This window comes from Sarcophilus harrisii, chromosome 1 (genome assembly GCF_902635505.1).
Source record: "Sarcophilus harrisii chromosome 1, mSarHar1.11, whole genome shotgun sequence".
In the NCBI taxonomy this organism is placed as follows: Eukaryota; Metazoa; Chordata; class Mammalia; order Dasyuromorphia; family Dasyuridae; genus Sarcophilus; species Sarcophilus harrisii.
The window spans coordinates 287,841,222-287,863,229 of NC_045426.1; the positions used below are offsets into that span (position 1 = coordinate 287,841,222).

A 22,008-nucleotide genomic window follows, 5' to 3' on the forward strand; every position below is an offset into this window, starting at 1 on the left:
CCTTCAGAAACCCGCTAATCTGATTTGATTTCCTATTTCCTTTGGTGTTTTCATCTCCTTTCCTGAGATGTCAGGGAGAGCATGACCACCTTCTTTTTTTGGTATTTTCAATTTTTCTTTTGAGCAGTCAGGGAAGGCATGATCACCTTCTTTTTGGGGTTCTCACCTCCTTGAGAAGTCAGGGAGGTCATGACCACCTTATGTTCTAAAACAAAAGAAAGCGGGAGATGTTGGAATCCTTACAAAGTATTAACTCATTAGAGTTGATAGAGACAATAATTATCTAATTTGGCATGGTTCAGTATGATTGATCTGATCTTACAAGGAGGTGTTATGGGCCAGAACTTGAAACAAGGTACTAAGTAGAACTAGTAGAAAAAATGCTTGTGTTCATACCTTTAGAGAGTTCATATAAGCAAGAAGCTCTTAGGGCCAGAGAGCACTCTGGGACAGACACAGAGGACTCTGGGAGAGCCAGAAGCCCTCTCTTGGAGGCAAGCCAGATTCATTCCAACTTTCACGTTGGTGCTGGCTGGAGATATTTGGAATGGTGGCTGGCCTCCTGCACTTCTCCCACTGAGACCAAGGCTGGTCTGAAAAGCTCTCCAGAAAGCTGCCCAGCCCCAGGCAAGGAGACAAGACTCGGAAGGAGCACTCTGGGAGATTGAGAGCCAGAAGCCCTCTCTTGGAGGCAAGAGAGATTCATTCCATCTTCCACCTTGGTGCTGGCTGGAGGCTGAAGGAAGCAGAGGCAAAAGCAAAGGACAAAGTTGCAAGAGCTCTTAGAACCAAGGAGAGAGAGGCCTCTAAGAAAGCTAATCGGGCTATATTGAAGGACACAATAAAAGATTTGAACTTTTAGGACCTGTCTGCATTTGGGTAATTATTACTTTTAGCTAAAACTAAGGCTGCCTCCAGAAAACCTCCCCAAGAAACCTACTCCCAGAGAGAATCATTATATTTTAAAGAAGAACATCACAAATATACTATAATTTGTTTTTGTCACTAGTTGTATATTAAAATAACCCTGGAATTCACTAGGTTTTCAAAATCTATGAGAATAAAAAAAATCACATCTTCTTAATCTTTTTTTTTTTTTATTGCTTTCATCTAGCATGGAGTTTTGCATATAATAGGAGCTAAATAGATGTAACTTGGCATAGTGGAAAAACATATAACCCAGTTTGATGGACTTGGAATCAGAAGAAAAAGAGGTTCAAAATCCAGCTCTGATACTTATTTTGGGATTATTTAAAACCTTAAAGCGCTATATGTAACATCTGCGGGATGGGGGGCATTGAGAGTAAGGGAGTTTGAAGAGATTTGGGCCTCTGATTTCATCTGTAGGAAGCTCCTACTATACATTAGAGATACAACTTTGAAATTTGGTTTTTATCTAGTGTTTAAACTACTACTTATTATATATAGTATTATTTCTGGCCTTATATAGTGTTATTTATCTGGCCTTATAATTGTCAAGGGAGAAGAGGTAGGGCTTCACTTTCAGATAGAGATGAGGTGATTTTAAAGTGTACATTAAATTATTTATCTTGCTTGTTGAAGTGCAGCTCCAGTAGTGAATCTGAGGATATGATGATATGCAGGAGCCAGGCAGAGAGAATTCAGTATGAAGTCTTTAAATTTTATTGATCAAAGAGACAAATATACATGCCTCCAATGCTTATAGGGTTGATATAAAAATCTAACAAACACAATCTACTGAGATGTAAATGATTAAGCCCAGATCTTGGTTACTTAGAGATGTAAATAGTTGAGGTACATATCAGAGTAAACTTATCATACCAATGTCTTCAAGTACCTTTCTCCCAAATATCTCTTTTGTGGGCTGTTTTTCCTGTTCTAAGATCAAAGGTAAGCCTTTGAGCCATTGTATAGTAGTTTTTGCATTTCGCTTCAGTACCTAGGTTCCTGATCATTAATAAGTATGTCTTTGTTATTCAATAAGAAAAAGGAGATTGATGAGCCAAGTTACTATAAGATTCAAGACCTGGAATGGATTCTTCTTCCTGGCCCTCTACAATTACAGGTTCTTATTTAAAAAGATGAAGTCTATGGACTTCAGTTCTCATAATTGAGAATGGTTCCAGAACATGCTTAAAAGCACAAGGGGCTAAGTCAGTCAGTAGCAAAATAAAACATGCAAGAGAAACAAAATGCAAAGGCATAAAGGTCAGATTATTTACAGATTTTATCTTTTTTAACCACTCACATATTTGGTTAGCTACACTACCAGGATCAATTCCATGGACATTACTTCTTGCCATGTTTTTTGCTAAAAAGTTAGCTGTAATTGAGACTCCAATTTGTTTATGTGATTCCCTAACCATATTAATCATTGTTCCACTGTTTAATTCTTGTTTTAACTCATAATCTATATTAATTTGTTCTAAAAAGTTTGATATATTTTTTGCTAATTTATCTGGGAATTGAGCAATCTAAAGAGATTTTGTTAGAGCTGTAACTGAAACAGCAAGAGTTGTAATAATTGCTAGAATTCCAACAGTGAGTAATCCCACAAATCTCTTTTACTGCTACTATTTTTTAATTTCCCTTGATGTTGTCTCAAACCTGTTTACCTACTGACGTGCATCAACTGTGATTAAATTTATTAGATATTATCACATAGGATGGATGTGCCATAATAACCACCATAAGTAGAGAATTTGAAAAACATTTGAATAAGAAGACATTGCAATATATCCTTCTAACATATTCATGATTTGAATTCTAGTGCCATTCCTTAAAACATTATCTGCAGTTAGAAATATCTGTGGTTATTTTAAAATATGCTGTACAGTATATCTCTGAGGGGCTTGAAAACATCATGGAATTCCATATCTGAGATGTGAACATTTGTGCCATTCTAAGTTCCAAATACATTATAACAGGAGATCCATCCAGACACTGGGTAATTTGGGGATCCATTCACCACTCAGTTCCAATTCCTCCCTTTAAACAAATAGGGCTCAAAGGCAATGGGGATGATTTCATCTCCTGAAACTGCTTTTTGCTGAGAATGGGCATAGATATGACACTTGCAGAGTCCCATCTTTTAGCTGGAGCTAATTGAAGTATCCAGTAGTTGATTTAGTTCCTTGAAGTTGGCCACTGCAGCTGTAAATGACCAAAATCTAGAATACAAAATAATTCTAACAAATAGAGGTTAGGAATGATCTGAGATAGAAAGATAAGTACACAAGGAATTCTGTAAGATGCAAAGAGACCAATGTAGATTGGACAGCAGTTTTTCAGGTAATGCAATATATTTGTGTCACAGGACAATACAGTATATACCAATTTTAAAGATGTTTCAGTTTTAGTTTCAAATGAACAATAAGATAACAGTACGTTCTTATGGTCAATGATGTTAATTGTTCTTACAATATTTTGGAAACTTATAAAGCATTTATTTCACCAAACATTTACATATATCTATAACAAATAGATGATTAGGCCAAATATTCATTCACCAAGTTATTTAAGATATAACAAGTACATATTTTCAGATTGAAAACAAGATATTATATATTTGAATTTGTGTCGATCATTTGCTCTTATCATAAGAATTTGTCATAAAAGGAGAATATGGGGGTATAACAATACCATCAAAACCAATTCCTCAGGCCTTAGCCTGAGAGCACCCACATGACAAAATAAAACTTCCTTAGTTTAGATTGATATCCAATTATAATGGTTTTACTTTAATCAGACTTAGGAATGACCAAGTAGGAAACAAAGAAACAAAACTGGGAAACTGAGTCAGAGGGATCTCTCTTTGAGCAAAAACTCCCAACTCCTTTTTAATACAGACTCTTATCTGTTCAGGGTCACATTTCTCTGAGTAGCTTATGAAAATTCTCTTAAGTGATGGGTTACTGACTTAATGATCAGGCAGTCAAATTCAAAACTCAAAAATAATACATCATTTGCAGTCCCAAGAGGTTCTGTTTCTAATATCAAATTCCACTAACTGCACGTTTAAGGCTAGATAAATTATCTTTTTTAAAAACTTAGATACATAAAAATTGTTTAACTTGTTTTGTATGTTAAACTTATCTTGGTGCAAAGGATTGATCATTAAACACACTTATGGAATTCTTGTATATATTTTCCTTCTTATAATGTTTCTATATCTCTTAAACAGGCCTCTTTCTCAGGGCTGATGCCTTTACTTATCCTGAAAGTTTAAGAAAATTGACAAGCTTAAAATTAAAAGATTGGACAATGGCCCCAGGGAAGGAGCGGAGCTCTTTGTTGCCCAACCCCCACCCTTCATAGTATTTTGATGAGCTATGCTGTATATGCTAATTATCAGATTTAGATTTAACATGATGACAATAGCTTCAAATAACTTAGTTAACAATTTCTTATTTTTTCCTGAGAATAACACAATAGTTTTTGTAGTAATTTTTCTATTAATTTTCTAGTGGCAGTGAAACATACCTTTAATTTACATTTACAAAATAATATGAAACAGGATAAACAAGGCTTTTCACCTTCTTAATAGTTGTCAAATCTATTTTGGCTCCAAACTGCTGAGCTGAGAAGTTCTCAGAGATGATTTTCATTGCCTTAAATAATTTTACTTTTTTGTTTAGAGAGAAGACAAGATGATGTGTGTGTGTGTGTGTGTGTGTGTGTTTGTGTGTGTGTGTGTGTGTGTAGATATCTACACACATTTTTTTTGGTTGAACTAAAACAGACTTTTGAGATTTATTTGATTTTAATCCATGAAATTTCCTGAATATCAATCAAATGTTCCAGATAAACTGAATTTCCATTTGAATATTTTCCAATTTTACACAAGTCATTTTTCCTTGATGAGCTAAGAAAGAGTTAAGATATAATTTTTTTGTGTCTGGGCCCTGAGAAGTCTGATTCTAGATAACTCAAAAGGGCTGATTTTTTGACAGTTTTTAAGTAGCTGTGAACTGCTTTTCCATTTTCCTAAATTTAGTGAAAATAGATTATAATTTGTATATTCTTTTAATGGGCTTTCATTAAAGTTCCTTTAAAACTACTTTTATCATCATATCTCAAATAAATTACATTACATTGTGTATATTTTCTTTCTCTCCCTCTTATCCCTTTTTCAGGGTAGGGAAGGAGGAGTAAAGAAAAAGAGATTCTATATACTATCTTGTTGTGTCCTGCTTTCTAGAGCCACCAAGTTGGAATGACAAAATGTATTGTGCTTTCTAGAGCCCCCATACTGGGGTGAAAAAACATACTGTCTTAGTGGAGGAATGAAGAGGTAAGACTCCCATGAATGGTTAAAATATGGAGTCCATTTATTCCCAGTTCTTTCACCCTTATATACCCTAATATCCTTATATAACCAAGCAACACTGCTTATGCACTAAGTATATACTGTGTATGTGGGACCACATAAACAACTTGCTATTGTATGTAGCTCACTCTTTGCCACCTGATATTACTCTGCTTCAATCACAACACAGGTTGTCACCACCCCCTGATTTCTCAGGAAGGCTGAGAACCCTTAGGGAAGTTGGGGAGCCAAACCAGACATTGTTAGCAAGTTGCCTCTGGGCTGAAGGGTCTTATACCTCACCCAGAGTTCCTCCACTATCTGTGGTCTTCTACACTATCTTCCTAGTCTTAGTAGTGAGGCCTAATTGAATTTGCTTAATTTAATTTACACACCCAAAAAATTATCTCAACATTAGCATTGTATATAGATTACATCTAAAAACCCATAGAGTTATCAAAATATGAAACAATTTTTATCCAATAAAGCAATTAGCCGTCATATAGCATTTGTTTTTTGTTAAGCAACAATCCATATTACAAATCAGAAAACTGGGCAGATATAAATTAATTTGCCATAAATTACATAGCTAATACGATTTGGTAATTTAAATAAAGAATGGTGAGTTTGCCAAAAAACAGAGGTTGAGTATCTTACATATTCCATGCTGCCATGCTGGATGCTGCCAAGAGTACCCAGATTCTTCTCAAGCAATTGCTGGATAGATCTTTATGAATGCTGGGGTGTCTGGAGACAGGATTCTGAGAATGGTGGAGTTTGACTCCCACCTCCAAACTCTGTTGGACAGGAATTTTATGCAAGGCTTTGAGTTCATTGCTATTGAAGTTTTCCCTACAATACTTTAGCATATGAGAGAAGTTAGGAAATGTTGATAAGGGTAATAACAATCTCATAAGCAGTCCTTTCAGAGTTGACTCTTACTCCCACCTGGAGCGGGAGATTACTCCAGACAAGATAGAATTCAAAGAAAAGTTAATAAAAAACTGCTATTTTCCCAGCTGTTATTTTTGACTTATTTCCTAATTCTATAATCAATTTTCTCAAAATTTTGAGACTTTGCTAAGGCATTTTTCTAACAAAACTTTTGAGAATCTGTAAGATGTTATTTTAATTTTATTTTCTAACCCTTATTTTTGTGCATGTTTTAAACTTTTGGCCAGAGGTTTTAAATTCACAGAAAAAAAGGTTAGACCTTTTTGGAAATTTTTCCAGCATACAAACTACAGTATAGAGGCTTTTTGTTTTTGTTTTTTCTAGCTGGTGGCCTTATGATTCTTTCCAGGCAACAAAATCTAGCTTACATAACAAATATGACACAGATAATCTGTGCAGAAACAGACATAGACACAGACAAAAATGACATAGAAGGGGATTGTCCCAACTTTATTTAATGCCATAAATTTGGAAAAATAATCTTATCCAGTTATTATAACTTGCATAAGCAAACCATTCTTTTACACACACACATACACACACAATTTACTGTTAAAGAAATCTTTTAACCAGCAGGATGTTCAGGACTGGGGCTGTTTCAAAGACTGGCACTTTTGCTATCTGAAAAATATTAAGATTTTTCAGTATACAGTATAGTAATAATTGCATATATCTCCTGCTTTAATACCTTCAAGCAAGGTATTAAAAACATATTTAATAGTAGTGTTTAAAGCGTAGTGTAGGAGACAGAGATCTTGAATAAGGTTTTCATTGCTATTTTTATGCTAAGGAAGGTTTTTACAGGAAAAGAGACAAGGGTCTTTTTAGGTTTGCAAAAGGGGTTTTATATTTCTGGAGTCATCTTAAGCATAGGCCTCTTTCAAACCATACCTCTCAAACCCAGCTTTCTTGGGGATTTGAGGCATGTCTACAGTCCAGGTTCTATTAGTAGGCGGAATACATATATAAAGAAGCAAACTTTTGTTAGTTAGTCTTGGAAATATCCATTGATACCTAGTCATGAATTGCAAAATCAGTAGTTAAAAAATATTATCAATTGGACCTTAGTACCTAGTCAATAGAACTTGCCAATCATTATCAGAAGCTAATAAAGATCTTTAGAGTTTGGCTGATGAACTATATGTTGGAGGTCTCTGGTTAATTGCAAAAGTCTTTTTAAAGGTTTTTGAATCAATAACGCCATCATCTGAGGGCAATCAGAAAGTCCTTTCTGAGACTGGTTAGCTAAATAATTTATTGCTCCGTTTATTGTTTACAACTGATCCCAGCTTCCTTGGTAAAATTTCTTTTTAAATTTGGATTAGGATCTCCTCGGAAAATTTGAAATAATCTTGTCAATTTGTGTGTTCCCAATTTCAAATACAGTTTTATCCATTCAGTATCCCTCACTAATTGCTGATAATCATTTAGGGTAACCAAATTAAACCCTTCAATTTCCATTTTAGAATTGGTTAAAATCAGTGATAGATTGCATCCAGAATATCTCCTTTCCTGTGCTCCTCAAAACTTTCACCACCCTGAAATTTTTTATTTTTAAATTTTATTTTTATGCTTTTCCTATTTTTTGTAAGGTGTTATTAATACTGTGCTATTTTTTTCCTATTTATTTAAGAAAAAAATACCATGGTGAGAAGTGACATAGCAAAGAATATATATTTTTTTAAAAATTTAGAATAACCTTAAACCTTGGCAATGCTTGTAAACTACATCCTAAAATAAGAATTTTAAAATTTAAATTAAAAAAAGTAAAGAATTTACTTTAAGGGTTTAAGGAAACTGTCTCTGAGTGTTGAAGAAATATTCCAAAATAAAGAACACAGAAATTGAAAGATCTCCCAGTCCTTTTCCTTTAACTAATTTATACTTGCAGATAATATTTTCAATCCCTGCTAATTGATTTTGCCTTATTTTGAATTCAAAATGTGTACTATATTGATATCAGCTGGACAATAATCAATCTTATAAATTTTATCTTATATATATTCCTATATAATAAGGAAGTTGTTATTCTAGTTGTTATCTGATATCTTATATTCTATATTTATTTGATATCTGATATCTTCCCCTTGTGTCAGCCTGGTGATAAAGTATTTCTAATGCTATATTATTTCTAGTGATAAAGTGCCTTTTGGTGTTGACCTTTTTTCCCATTTTATCCTCACTTTTTATTGTTTAATTCCCCTCTTACCTGAATTGTGCACGTGTGTTTTTTTCTAAGAGGGCACTTTTCCACAGAAGCTCTGTCCTTGCTTGAAGTTCTGTCTCTGTTTGGTCACCACTGTTGAAATCCACCTCTTTTAAAGGCCAGGTGGAGAGAATTCAATATGAATTCTCTTCAAATTTTATTGACCATAGAGACAAATATATATTAAACTGGATCTTAGTTACTTAGACTAAGATGTAAATAGTTGAGATACACATCAGTAAATTTATCATACCAATATTTTTAAGTACCTTTCTCCCAAATGCCTTTAGTCGCCATTGTTGGCTGTTTTTTCTGCAAGATCAAAGTTTTGTATTATGTATTTTGCTTCAGTCCCTAGGTTCCTATCTACCTTGCAACTAAAATTTCTTTGCTCCCCCAGTTAGAGGGTGAATTTTTTGTGAGCAGAGACTGTCTCAATTTGTGTTTATATCTTTAGTGCTTAGTAGAGTGCTTGACAGAGTTAGAACTCATACTTTGCCTTTCTTTTTTCTTTCTTTTTTTTCTTTTTCTCTTTCCCTTCCTTCCTTCTTTTCTCCCCTTTCTTTTCTTTTCTTCTTCTTCCTTTCTTTTCAAGGTATTACAGTTACCTTTCATTAAGACACTTCATCTTAGCTAGCAATGTTCTTAATATCCTTTTTAAACTATGATGGATTCCCCCTTATTTTTAAGATCTCTTTGGGATATAATCTCAGTAGAAACACTGCTGGATCAAAGCAGTTTGATAACTTTTTGAGCATAGTTCCAAATTGCTTTCCAGAATGGTTGGATCTGTTAGTTCCACCAACAATGTATCACACTTTAAGTTTTAAAACACATTTCCCTCACAAGAAATCTGTGAGATAAGCAGTTTAATTATCTTTATTCTCATGGAAAACAAAGATGGGAAAACTGACTTTAGTGAGAGAAGATAAGATGATTTCCCTGCTCAGAGTTTGTAGTAGTAGTATCAGAGTAAAAAACTCCCTTTTACTACAGTCTCTGCCCCATTTCCTCTTGAGCTGTCTTCTCTTTCAGGTTTTAGTACTGTACATTTCTCACTGTTAAATGGGAGATCTCTATGCTCTAGTCCTCTGGAAATTCACTCCCTTTCTTGCTTTATCTCATTTCTCTATTCTCAGTTAGTCTTCTTGAAGACATTTTACATTATATACATATTTTCCCCATATGTTCAAGTTGACGTTTTCCTATGCCATTTGAGTCCCAGGCTTATTGTGGTTCCTGGTTTCTGCTATTTCCAGTGTGATCGATCTCTCCTTTCTTAACCTACCTATACTCTAGTGTAGAAACTTATATTTTCTTGTGCACCTGCTCTACTCTCCATTTATTGAGTAGATTGCACTGAAGTGTCACTCAGATGTGGATACTTTTTCTTACTTTTAGAAAGAAATACAACCTCTTCTTCTCCATCTGCCAGTTAAAATTTATTTGCCGATGTTTGGAGTTTTCCACTCTTAGAATAGAGCTTGAACAAAGAGTTATAACATGCAAATTAATTTTCTTAAAGCATATGTACCCCCACAACTTTTTAACCCTTCCCAAAAATTGAACAGTGTTGATTTACCATAGGAATGTGTCTTTCCCCTATAATAATGTTTTTTCTAGTTATTTTAAGACAACAATTGGCAGATCTCAGAATCAGCCATTTATACTAAAATAAATAAAGTTAATATAGGGGAAATAATTTATTTTGTATTATTCTTGAACGTATCATTTTAAAATATCTGTCATTTTAGAGGAAAATCATTTACTGATTAGAATAATTGAATATTTTTCATCACAGAGAATTTTACCTTATCAAAAACTGCTTATTCTATGATTCAGAAATCTCTGTGATTCTCACCTAGACCTTATTTATTTACAAAAGAATGAATAGAACAGAATTACAATAAAATTTATTTACAGTAGAATAGAATTCTATCACCCTCATTTTCTTCCATTATTCCCTTTATTCTGTAGAGAACTATCAGTAACATTTTATAAACTAAAGATGACTTCTAGGCTTCACCACTGAGCAATCCAATTCTATGTTTTCATTATTCATTTTGGAGGTGAAAAATTGATTGAAATTTATCTTTTCAAATTTCCTCATCTGTAAAATGGAAGATAATACTGATATCTACTTGGTACTGCCAGTAATACTAATTAAACAAAAAAGATTATTTTCCAAATAAGGAACAAACTTAATTGATCCAGGAAATTGAACAACAATGCTTTTTGACTTGAATGGTATTTGGAGTGTGCCAGAAGGCGGCTTTCCAAAGATAGAGCTTTTTTTTTTTTTTTTAATTTTCATTTTGGTCAAAATCTGTGTATTATTCAACTTTGTTTTCTATAACCTCTAACAAAAATGCTTTTCTATGTAATAAATACACAATAAGTATTTGTTGGTCAGATAAATGGTGATTCACTTTATGTGACCCTTTACAAATGCAAGTAATCTAGGACAGACTAAAAAGTTGCATAATATTCTTATTGCCTTTTATTTTCCTCTTCTACAAAATTTAGGTATTTATAAATTAGGTATTATTGTGCCACAGTTCTCTTTTATTGTCCTGACTCAGTTTCCCTAGTTGTCCTGACTCAGTTTCCCTAACTTGTCCTGACTCAGTTTCCCTGAATTGTTCTGCCTCAGTTCCTAATTGTTCTGGTGAATTCTGCAACATCACCCTTCCCTCTTAATCATGATTATCCAGATAAAAAAGACCTATCTTAAGCATCATCAGAATGTTGGGTGCCTCTTTCCATTCTGTAATCCCAATTTATCAGATGTCCCCCATGCTTCCCCCCATCCTGTCAGAACTGGATCAATAGTTCTGTTCCCACTCTCAGCACTCTGACTCCGCTCCTGCCTCAGTCTATCCCTGTAGCTGATCCATGTGTGTATGTGTATGTATGTTTGTGTGTGTGTGTGTGTGTGTGTGTCATTGAGAATTCACATGGGTGCTGGATTCTTGGAGACAATAGTCTCATTCAGCCTTGGGACCAAACCTCATCCATAAATGAATGTATTAAGCGAATTGATCCGTTATCTTCTATTTTGAGTCATGATTCTATGGGGGGAAAAGAATCAATGTTTTCGTAATAGCCTGTCCACTATGGAATGAAACTGTATTCTGACATCTTAAAATCTTGAGAAAGTCTTTTGTTTGCTTATAAATTTTCCCTCTGTAATTCTAAGATGTCTCTGTGTGACATATTTAAGATTGTGGAGTTTTCATAGGGGGATAAAGAACTTTTCTACAATCTAGTAAGAGAAGCAACAGTTGTCAAGTTACTATAGGCAGATTTACAAAATTACAATTAGAAATTGCTTCTCTCTTATTCCTAGGGAACCAACGACAGAAACTTTTTTGACCCAAAAGTTAGCATAAGTTAAAAATACACCCAGATTTAGAGGGGGAAAAAATAACATGAAGATTCAAATGCTCTAAAAGAAAATTTTTTTTAACCTAAATAATAGTGAACTGTTCCTGCTTGTCTAAAGGAAGCTTTCCCTTGAGGATAGAGATTTACATTCAAATGCCATAACCCATGAGAAATTCTCATGTTTTACTTCATAGAAAATTACTGTTGTCCAAAGGCCAAAAAAAAGATAATTTATTTCTGAAATCAGTTTAGAAATGATGCTTAGACTTGATTTTTCCCAGTCATTATAATAGTGCTTCTGAAATAAGCCTTCCTAACCACAAGTACAACAAATAATAGAGTACCATCCTTAGAAGTTCAGTAAAACAACAAATTTCTTCAAAATTATTTTGAGGTCATGTACACAGCTGTTTCCTCTGTGTGAAAAGAAATTTTTATCAGTTTTAAGAGTGATAGGAGATTTAGCAGACAGTTGTCACCAAGTGTACAGAACATGAATAAATGCCCCCCAAAATTCAGTCTAATTCTTGAGATCTTGTAAACTGGCATAGTAGATGAAGGGGTAGGTAGATGAAGGTAGAGTCAGGAAAAGCTAGGTTTAAATCTTACTTTTGACACATACTAGATTCATGACCATGGGCAAATCATTTAATTTCATAATGGTCCAAGGGACTCTTTGTGACAAGGGTTCTTAACCTTTCTGCTGTCATGCATGCTTTTGGCACTATAATAAAGACATCTTAGATTTTTTCTCAGAACAGTTTTTAGATGAATAAAAACAAAATGTCTAAGATTACATAGAAAAATAATTCTATTGAAATGTATGCATGGAAGTCTTGTACATGTATAACATATATTGGATTGCTTGCCATCTAGGGGAGGGAGTGGGGGAAAGAGAGGGAGAAAAAAATTGAAATTTATGACAAATAAAGTCCCAGGTTTCTAACCCACTACTTTCACCTGTCCCAGTTCTGTGTTTACTTAAAGTCACATTAACTTTTATCCTTTTCCAGTCCATAGCTTTTTTGTCACTGACTTATATAAAGTAGGTTGAAATTCATAGGAAATACTGGAGGAATTAAAAATTATACTGTTAATATGATGGAAACAGGGGTATTATGCCCTATTGGTTGGGATCAGCTTTCTGAGTTCCACAGGCTGTCATGACAAAAAAAGTTTTGATCATCCTATACCAGTGATTTCTTTGTGACTGACTTTTATTTCTAATTCATCAGCTTCCAGAATGAAGACAGGTGGTTATGCCTTAAAGGATAAGTTATCGTATATGCTTCTATAATTACAGTAGAAACTATTCAATAATAAATCATAAAAGCCCAAAAATATAAGTGTGGAATATTAGGACTAGTGATGTTTTTGCCTCTCTTACTTCACTTATGAAGGTCTGTTCCTCCTGGATCAGTTCTAAGCATTTCAGCCCTGGTGCTGTGCAAAACTGGCTAGAGAAGTTTCACAAGCAAGTTTGACTCTAAGGAGTTTGCTAGCAAAGCATAGAGTGAAAGAAGATACTATGGAAAGAGCCTTCATGTCCCAGCAAAATGAAGTGGAGGTTTGAGATGGTATTTCACATTTTTTCTCATTGTTTGATTTTTTTGGTTTTGCTTAACTGATTCTTGTCTCCTCGAGTCATTCAATTCCATTTGTTCAATTCTGATTTTCAATGAAGTATTTTCTTCACTCACTTTTTTATATCTTTTTTTATTGTCCAATTGAGTTGTTTTGTTCTATGGAATTTTTATATGTAAACATATATAAACTTTTATTTATCAATTTTTTTCTTTATATGCATATAGCATCTTCCTTCATATACTCTTTGCAATTAATTTGGGTATTTGTAATAATCAAAATTACTTAGTCACTCAAAGTTTTACTTAAAACAATATTACTGTTACTGTATACTATGTTTGACAAATATAAGACATTATTTTAAGGGACAACTAGATGGTTCAGGGATAGAGCACTAGTCCTAGACTGGAGAAGATCTGAGTTCAGGTCCAATCTCAGACACTGCAGACTTGCCTCTGTGACCCTGGGCAAATCATTTATTCCTGTTTTAACATTGGATAGACAGTGGAACAGGTTAGGTTCACAAGACAGAATAGTCAACTGTAGCAATCTAGTGTTTGACAAACCCAAAGATCCTAACTTTTGGCATAAGAATTCATTATTTGACAAAAACTGCTGGGATAACTGGAAATTAGTATGGCAGAAACTAGGCATGAACCCACACTTAACACCGTATACCAAGATAAGATCAAAATGGGTCCTTGATTTAGGCATAAAAAGTGAGATTTTAAATAAATTAGAGGAACATAGGATAGTTTATCTCTCAGACTTGTGGAGGAGGAAGAAATTTGTGACCAAAGATGAACTAGAGACCATTACTGATCAAAAAATAGAAATTTTTGATTACATCAAATTAAAAAGCCTTTGTACAAACAAAACTAATGCAAACAAGATTAGAAGGGAAGCAACAAACTGGAAAAACATCTTCACAGTTAAAGGTTCTGATAAAGGCCTCATTTCCAAAATATATAAGAATTGACTTTAATTTATAAGAAACCAAGCCATTCTCCAATTTATAAATGGTCAAAGGATATGAACAGACAATTTTCAGATGATGAAATTGAAACTATTTCCACTCATCTGAAAGTGTTCCAAATCACTATTGATCAGAGAAATGCAAATTAAGACAACTCTGAGATTCCACTACACACCTGTCAGATTGGCTAAAATGACTTGAAAAAATAATGATGAATGTTGGAGGGGATTCAGGAAAACTGAGACACTGATGCATTGTTGGTGGAATTGTGAACAGATCCAACCATTCTGGAGAGCAATCTGGAATTATGCACAAAAAGTTATCAAACTGTGCATACCCTTTGATCCAGCAGTGCTACTACTGGGCTTATACCCCAAAGAGATACTAAAGAAGGGAAAGGGCCCTGTATATACCAAAATGTTTGTGGCAGCCCTGTTTGTAGTGGCTAGAAACTGGAAAATGAATGGATGCCCATCAATTGGAGAATGGTTGGGTAAATTGTGGTATATGAATGTTATGGAATATTATTGTTCTGTAAGAAATGACCAGCAGGATGAATACAGAAAGGCTTGGAGAGACTTACATGAACTAAGTGAAATGAGCAGAACCAGGAGATCATTATATACTTCAACAATGATACTGTATAAGGATGTATTCTGATGGAAGTGGATTTCTTCGACAAAGAGAAGGTCTAACTTAGTTTCAATTGATCAATCATGGACAGAAGCAGCTACACCCAAAGAAAGAATACTGGGAAATGAATGTAAACTGTTTGCATTTTTGTTTTTCTTCCCAGGTTATTTATACCTTCTGAATCCAATTCTCCCTGTGCAGCAAGAGCACTGTTCGGTTCTGCACACATATATTGTATCTAGGATATACTGTGACATATTTAACATGTATAGGACTGCTTGCCATCTTGGGGAGGAGGTGGAAGGAGGGAGGGGAAAAATCGGAACAGAAGTGAGTGCAAGTGATAATGTTGTAAAAAAAAATTACCCTGGCATGGGTTCTGTCAATAAAAAGTTATTAAGAAATTAAAAATTAAAAAAAAAGAAATATCAAGAGGGAGACTGAAACTACTGTACCTAAATTTCAAGCTGTTTTTAGGCATCAACAAAATTTTCTTAGAAAAATTAGAAACTTATTTGGGTTTCTAAGAGCAACCTTGTAAAGGAACTTAAATGATGATCTGAGGATCATCATGAGGATGATACGAGGTACTGGGGATACCTTTCAGGGCATCATGTCATATTTATGATGAAATTAACTAGAAATAGAAATTAACCTGATAATTTCTCAACTCTTTGCTTGATTAATAGCAGTAATTCTTTTAACTATGTGTTTAGCAAAGAATTACTTTGACCACATTTTTCAACCCTGGTTATTTATGAAGCCTTTGTTTAGTTTTTATTTGGGTTCTGAAGTTAGGATGTGTATTTATTTATTTAAATTTGAATTGAGGCTTATTCCTTTGATATTCTCATTTGTCAACTCTCTGAAAAGTGGCAAAATCATTGTGACTGCCTACTTTTTTATTTATGAATGAAAATTCTTAAAACCTTTTTCTTTAGAAAATTCATGCTGAGATTTCACATGGGAATTAGAATTGTACATTGTTCAGACATTTTACAAAGTTCAGAGCTATTTTAGATATTTAGTAAGGGCAGATATTTTTCTTGGAAGCTTTCTATTTTTGAAGTTCACCAATTTTAAGTTCACAATTTAAGCATCAACATTGCCAGAGAATCACCAATTAAAAAGAAAACAAATTCAGGTTTCAACTTTGGTTGGTTTCATTCATCCTTTCTTTTTTCCACTTTGGCATTTTGATTTGGGCATGGGGGAAGCTATAAATTAGAGATGTGTTTACATGAGTAAACCCTAAGCTAAAGCTCATTTATTTACTTCTCTGAAATTGCCCGGTATAAGCAATTTCCCTTCACACACCTCCCTTGATAACCTTTTTCTACTTATAAATTGAATTTTAGTTCGATATCTGTTGGGATCCTTCTTACAAAGTGTTAAGTCATTAGAATTAATAGAGACAATAATTATCTAATTTAGCATGGTTCAGTATGATTGAGCTGATCCTACAAGGAGATGTTATGGGCCAGAACTTGAAACAAGGTACTAAGTGGAATTGAGACAATGTTTAAATCTAGTTTAGAATTAATTTAATCCTACAACAAATAATGGTTTCCCAGTGATATAATGATTGATGTATACTCAATGTACAGCATATAAGCACGAAGTTCTCAGGGCCAGGGACAGAAGCCCACTCTTGGAGGCGGAGACAGAGTCATTCCATATTCCACCTTTGTGCTGGCTGGAGACATTCGGAGGGAGCTAGGGGCTGAAGCTCAAGACTTTGAAGGACACAATAAAGGACTGGATTTTAACTCCTGGCTGCATTTGAAGTGATTGTTACTTTGAACCAAAACTAAGGCTGCCTCCAGAAAACCTCCCCTGAGAAACCTACTCCCACAGAGAGAACCATCATATTTTAAAAAAAGAACAACACCACACATATCAATGACACAGTTATTTCTGTAAGTGTGACCCAATTTCCTTACCTAAAGATTTTCAATTCATCCTTGAATGTTTGTATAGCCTATTGAAAGTAGTTCATATTTTGCTTTAATTCTATTGTTAAAGAACAGGTTCTCTTATGTAATCTATTGCAATAAATGCCAAACTTTTGGGGATCCAGGGTAAGCAAAGGGAATAGATAAGGATATATAGAATTTTCTGAAGCTTGCATTCATATTTCCTGGTGGCATGTGAGGGAAGTTCTATTATTTTCTCATGGGCCTATCACACTTCCTAGTGCAGTCTAATTTAAATGTAATTGAGAAATAAATAAAAATACAGTAGAACATAGATAATGTAAACATGTGATTTTCTATATCAATTAAAAAAATACTTATTCTGTTTAAGGGCCTTATTTTGATTTGAGTGTGATACTTCTGATGTTAGAGAGTTAGTCCTAAGAAAATTAAATGATTTGTGCAGATTTGCAAAGGTATATATTAAAAGGTGAGACTTATTCTCAAGTTTTCAGACTTCCAAACAGACTCTCTTTCTACTATTTCACTACCATTTATATTGCTTAGAAATATTAATTAGAAAATATTAAATTAATAATTTTGTGCCTCTGTTAATGTTTTTCCTGCCTCCTATATTGCTCATTCCCCATACTATTTTTAATTCCTGGAAATCCTTTAAGCTATATCTCGTAGCTCAAGCCTTGAAAATGACTGCCCACCCACCCCACAAAGAGTTTTTTTTATGTAAGCTATATCAATATTTGCCATATTAACATTTTTAAATGTCTTAGAATTATTATGAAAATAGTTTGGATTTCATGGACTCCATGTATTTGGACCATGTATATACATACTGGTATATGTAAATATGTTATTAAATACACATACTATAATGCATTTTTCATTTTGATCAATTTATGAATATTTGTAACTTTGAAAATTTCCAAAGTAAATTGTTATGGTAGAGTGAAAGGAGCATTTAATTTTATATCAGAGGACCTGGGTTCAAATCCTTTCTCTGCCCATTCCTTTTAAATTTTACCTTGAGCAAATTGCCTGTTCTCTCTGGGCCTCAATTTCCCCATTAATAAAATAAGGGACTTAGACTAGATGGTCTGATGCTCCTTCCAGCTATAAATCTATAGTCCTATGAACTCATGCAATATTCTGATTGCATTTGGGAATATTTCTAAAACTTCCTTATAATTCAATTTTATAGAAAGAGCTGTTTTTTTTCTATACATATTTTTTAAAGCTTTGTATCTCCCAAATCAAAATTAATTTGGAAAACATGAATTAAAAATTTCATTTTATAATAAGAACTGATATTGATTTAACGTTTATTTGTTTTTAAGAAAGGAAATCTGTGGGGCAAGAACTAAGGGAAGAGAATTTTTCATACTCTTTAATGCTTAAAACTTTCCTTTCTTACAAAAAACTTAAAAATTTACAAAAAGCGTGCTACTTACATATTCATTTAAGAAATATTAATTGAGCTTCTTCTATGTGAAGGTATTATGCTCAACTCTTTGGGAGAATACAAGACGAATAAACCATTTACTTCTCAATTATTATAATTTGTTCATTAAAACACCTCTCTGGTATTCATTTCAACAAACATTTGTCAGAAGGTCATTTATCTGATCCTGAAAGGAACTATAGATATCATGGAATTCAAATCCCTAATTATACACACTGAGGCCCAGGGAGATAAACTGACTTGTCAGATGTTACATGTATAAAAGTAATAAAACCAGGAAATGGACCTTGGTCTCCTGATTCCAAATGTAGTGGCGGTCCCTCATTTTCAGGGACTGTTTTGAAGGATACTTTTCTCTCAAAATAGCCAGAGTCTCTGTCATCAGAGTTTAGAGAGTTATATGAAATCTCTTGAGGACCTTAGCTATTTGAACTTTTTTAACCTGTACTATATTTATGTAATCAAAAGTAATATTTTTAATTTAAAAAATATTTTAAACTCAACAAATACCAAATAAAATGAGCATTTATTAAAATGGATTACAGTATAGAAGATTGTACATGAAGCTACAAATTTCCACTGCACTGAGCTTGCTCTTCCTGTCAAAGTAGACAAAAAAAATTCATTATGCAACTCTCAAAGCTGCCTCACCTGTGACTCCTTCTGGCCTTCTTGCTGTTCTGTTTTAGAGAGAAGGGGGAAAAGAAATTCTATCCCTAATCTTCCCCTCTGCTTTATCTTCCATAACCTCACTATCCCACTCCACATTGGTTATATCTAAAAAATATGTCTCGTTTTGCATCCATCACTTCTCTATGAAGAAAGGAGTAGATTATTTCATCATTTGTACTTTAATCAGCTCAATTTATTTATTATTTTTTGAAAAAGATTTTTATCAATTAATTAATAAAATTAGTATTTCTCCCTGTCACTAGTGTGAGGAAGATCAAATTACTTGTTAAAAATGTTCATCATCAAGCAAAAGAAATCCCCATATTGGTCATATCCAAAATTATGTTTTCCATCTTGTACCAAATGATTGTATAGGAACTCGAATGCTAAACATGGAATTTGAACTTTACTTACTATGCAATAAGGTGCTACTGAAGACTTATGAGGAGAGTGACATGCGGTGTTCTGGTTCAATGAAAAGAGAACCTGGCCTCAAATCTCAACTCTGTGGGGCAACTATAGATGATGCAGGGGATTGAACACCAGTCCTTGATTCAAAAGGACCTGGGTTCAAATCTAGCCTCAGACACAACACTAATTATCTCTGTGATCCTGGACAAGTCACTTGCCTTGCCAACACAAAACAAGCAAACAAAAAAATCCAAGCTCTGCCCCTTATGACCTGTGTGACCTTGGGCAAATTACTTTTCTAAGTCTCAGTTTCCTCATTCTTAAAATGGGGGATTAAATTAGATGATCCTTTGGGATCTTTGTAGCTCTAAGTCATTTTTCTTCTGATTCTTATAGCATTATGAAGAATGCATTAGAAGTAAAGGAGAAGAGATGAGAGGACACATTAGGAAGCTATCCTAAGGAGAGTGGTAGAGGAAATGGAGACTGGAAGGAAGGTGTAAACAGTGGAACAGAGTCCATAGCTTTACCTACAGTGTCCTCGTGTCCCAGTTGTTTTCACTTCCCCTCCAATATTCATCATTTTTCTTTTTTGTCATTTTAGCCAATCTGATGAATGTGAGGTGGTACAATGGGAGTTGTTTTAACTTGCATTTCTTTAATTTGGTGAGGCAATTCAGGTTAAGTGACTTTTCCAGGGTCCTAGAGTTAGTGTCTAGTACCTGAGGCTAAATTTGAACACAGGTCCTCCTGACTCCAGGTTGGGTGCTCTATCCACTGTACCACCTAGCTGCCCTTTATAGCATTTTTTAAAATGTGACTATAGATAGCTTTAATTTTTTTTTAATCTGAAAAATTCTGGTTCATATCCATTGACCATTTATCAATTGGGGAATGGCTCTTATATTTTACAAATTTGACTCAGTTCTCTGTGTGATTAAGAAATGAGACCTTTATCACAAAATTGTTATGATCTGTTCGTTTGTTAGGGTTATAAGAGGTGAAGAAAAGTCCAGGATAATCCCAAGATGTAGATTACTTGAATGAAGGGTGATTTCAGAAACAGTAAAGTCAGAAGGCAAACATGTTAAAGAAATGTTGATGATTGTGGTTTAGGACATGTTTAGTTTGAGGTACTAGTGACCCATACCAGTAGAATTGTCTTGCAGCTAGCTAGATATTCAAATCTAAACTGAAGATTTTAATTCAGTTTCTCTTGTGCAAGTAAAATGTTGTCTTTGTTCATATTCAGTTTACTTTATAATCAAGCATGAAATGTTTATTTGGACTTATTATTCCTTTTAAGCAAATGTCATCCAAGAGAATAAAAAAATTAGAGCAAGATTAAAGATAAGCTATTAGAGTTAAGGGTAATACAGCTATGGAACATTTAGCTGGTTCATGAATAATTTCTTAACAATTTTTATATTACAAAGTACTTAAATGTGTCATTATATTATATAATATTTTTTAAATGGGGGCAGGTATCATAACATTAAAATTTTGTGTTTAAATTGGACTTGATCTTGATGAGCATGTATGTGTTGAACCTAACTACTTAAACTGTGATTTGCGATCTTGTAAAGGATCCCATAACTGAATGTAGGAGTCATGAAATTATGATTTATTATTAGTAAATATTGGATTTGTATATCTATTTTATATACCTATGTACCTGGGGTCACATAAAAATGTATAGGGCAAAAAGGGGTTGTAAGTGGAAAAAATTTTAAAAGCTTTGTACCAACATAATTTTGTCTACTTCCCCGACTACTACTGCTTTGTAAGTCAATCTTGTCTATTATATTTGCTTTTAATAATTTAGCAATATCCTGTACTTAAAACTTAATCTTATAGATTTGGTCCTTCAGTGGCCTTTTGACATGTTCCTTTTACTTTGACCTTCTCTCTTAGGCTTCCTTCCCACCATGTGCAACTCTGTTATAACTTAGGGAGACTCATGGCATTGGAAAGGGAACCCAGTTACTCCCTTTTTTTTTTTAACTTGATCTTCCCCTAAAAAAAATCCATTGATTTTTTTTTTAGTAGATGCTGTTTTCTAATTACTAAAGAAGCACTTATATAAATGCCTATTATGTGCCAGGTACTGTGCTAAATGATAGGATATATGTACAAAGAATAAAACTTATCTCTGTCTGCAAGGAGCTCCCTATTGTAATAGGAGGAACAACAAATAGAAAAATAAATTCACACAATATAATTATCAGATAAATAGAAATATATTCAAAGTGATAAGGTCTGTGTAGCAATTCCTAGTTCAAAATAAACATGTGACAAATTCACAATGGCCATTTTTTTTGCCAAAAGAATGTTTTTTGTTTATTTAGGGGAAGAGGTTATAGATAAAATAAGAGCTAAAATAGGCACCAGGAGTAGCAAATATAAAATAGAGTTGGGAGAGCATATAGTTATCAAGGAAAAGACAAGTTCCCCAGAGGAATTTACAGTTAATTGGGAGAAAGGAAAAACTCCATGAGA

At 33.8% G+C, this 22,008-nt stretch overlaps 1 protein-coding gene across 3 annotated transcripts in view; it reads left to right on the plus strand.

The window, feature by feature from the left end:
* The window catches only part of PIP5K1B (phosphatidylinositol-4-phosphate 5-kinase type 1 beta), a 341,035-nt gene that overhangs the window by 62,532 nt on the left and 256,495 nt on the right, over positions 1–22,008 (plus strand). The window contains exon 1 of one of the 3 annotated variants that reach the window (XM_031943521.1): positions 12,736–13,414. The exons of the other annotated variants lie outside the window; for them this stretch is intronic. The gene's annotated coding sequence lies outside the window, so the exon portion shown is untranslated. Of the gene's footprint in view, positions 1–12,735; positions 13,415–22,008 lie in introns of those variants that run through there. 3 annotated transcript variants of the gene reach the window in all.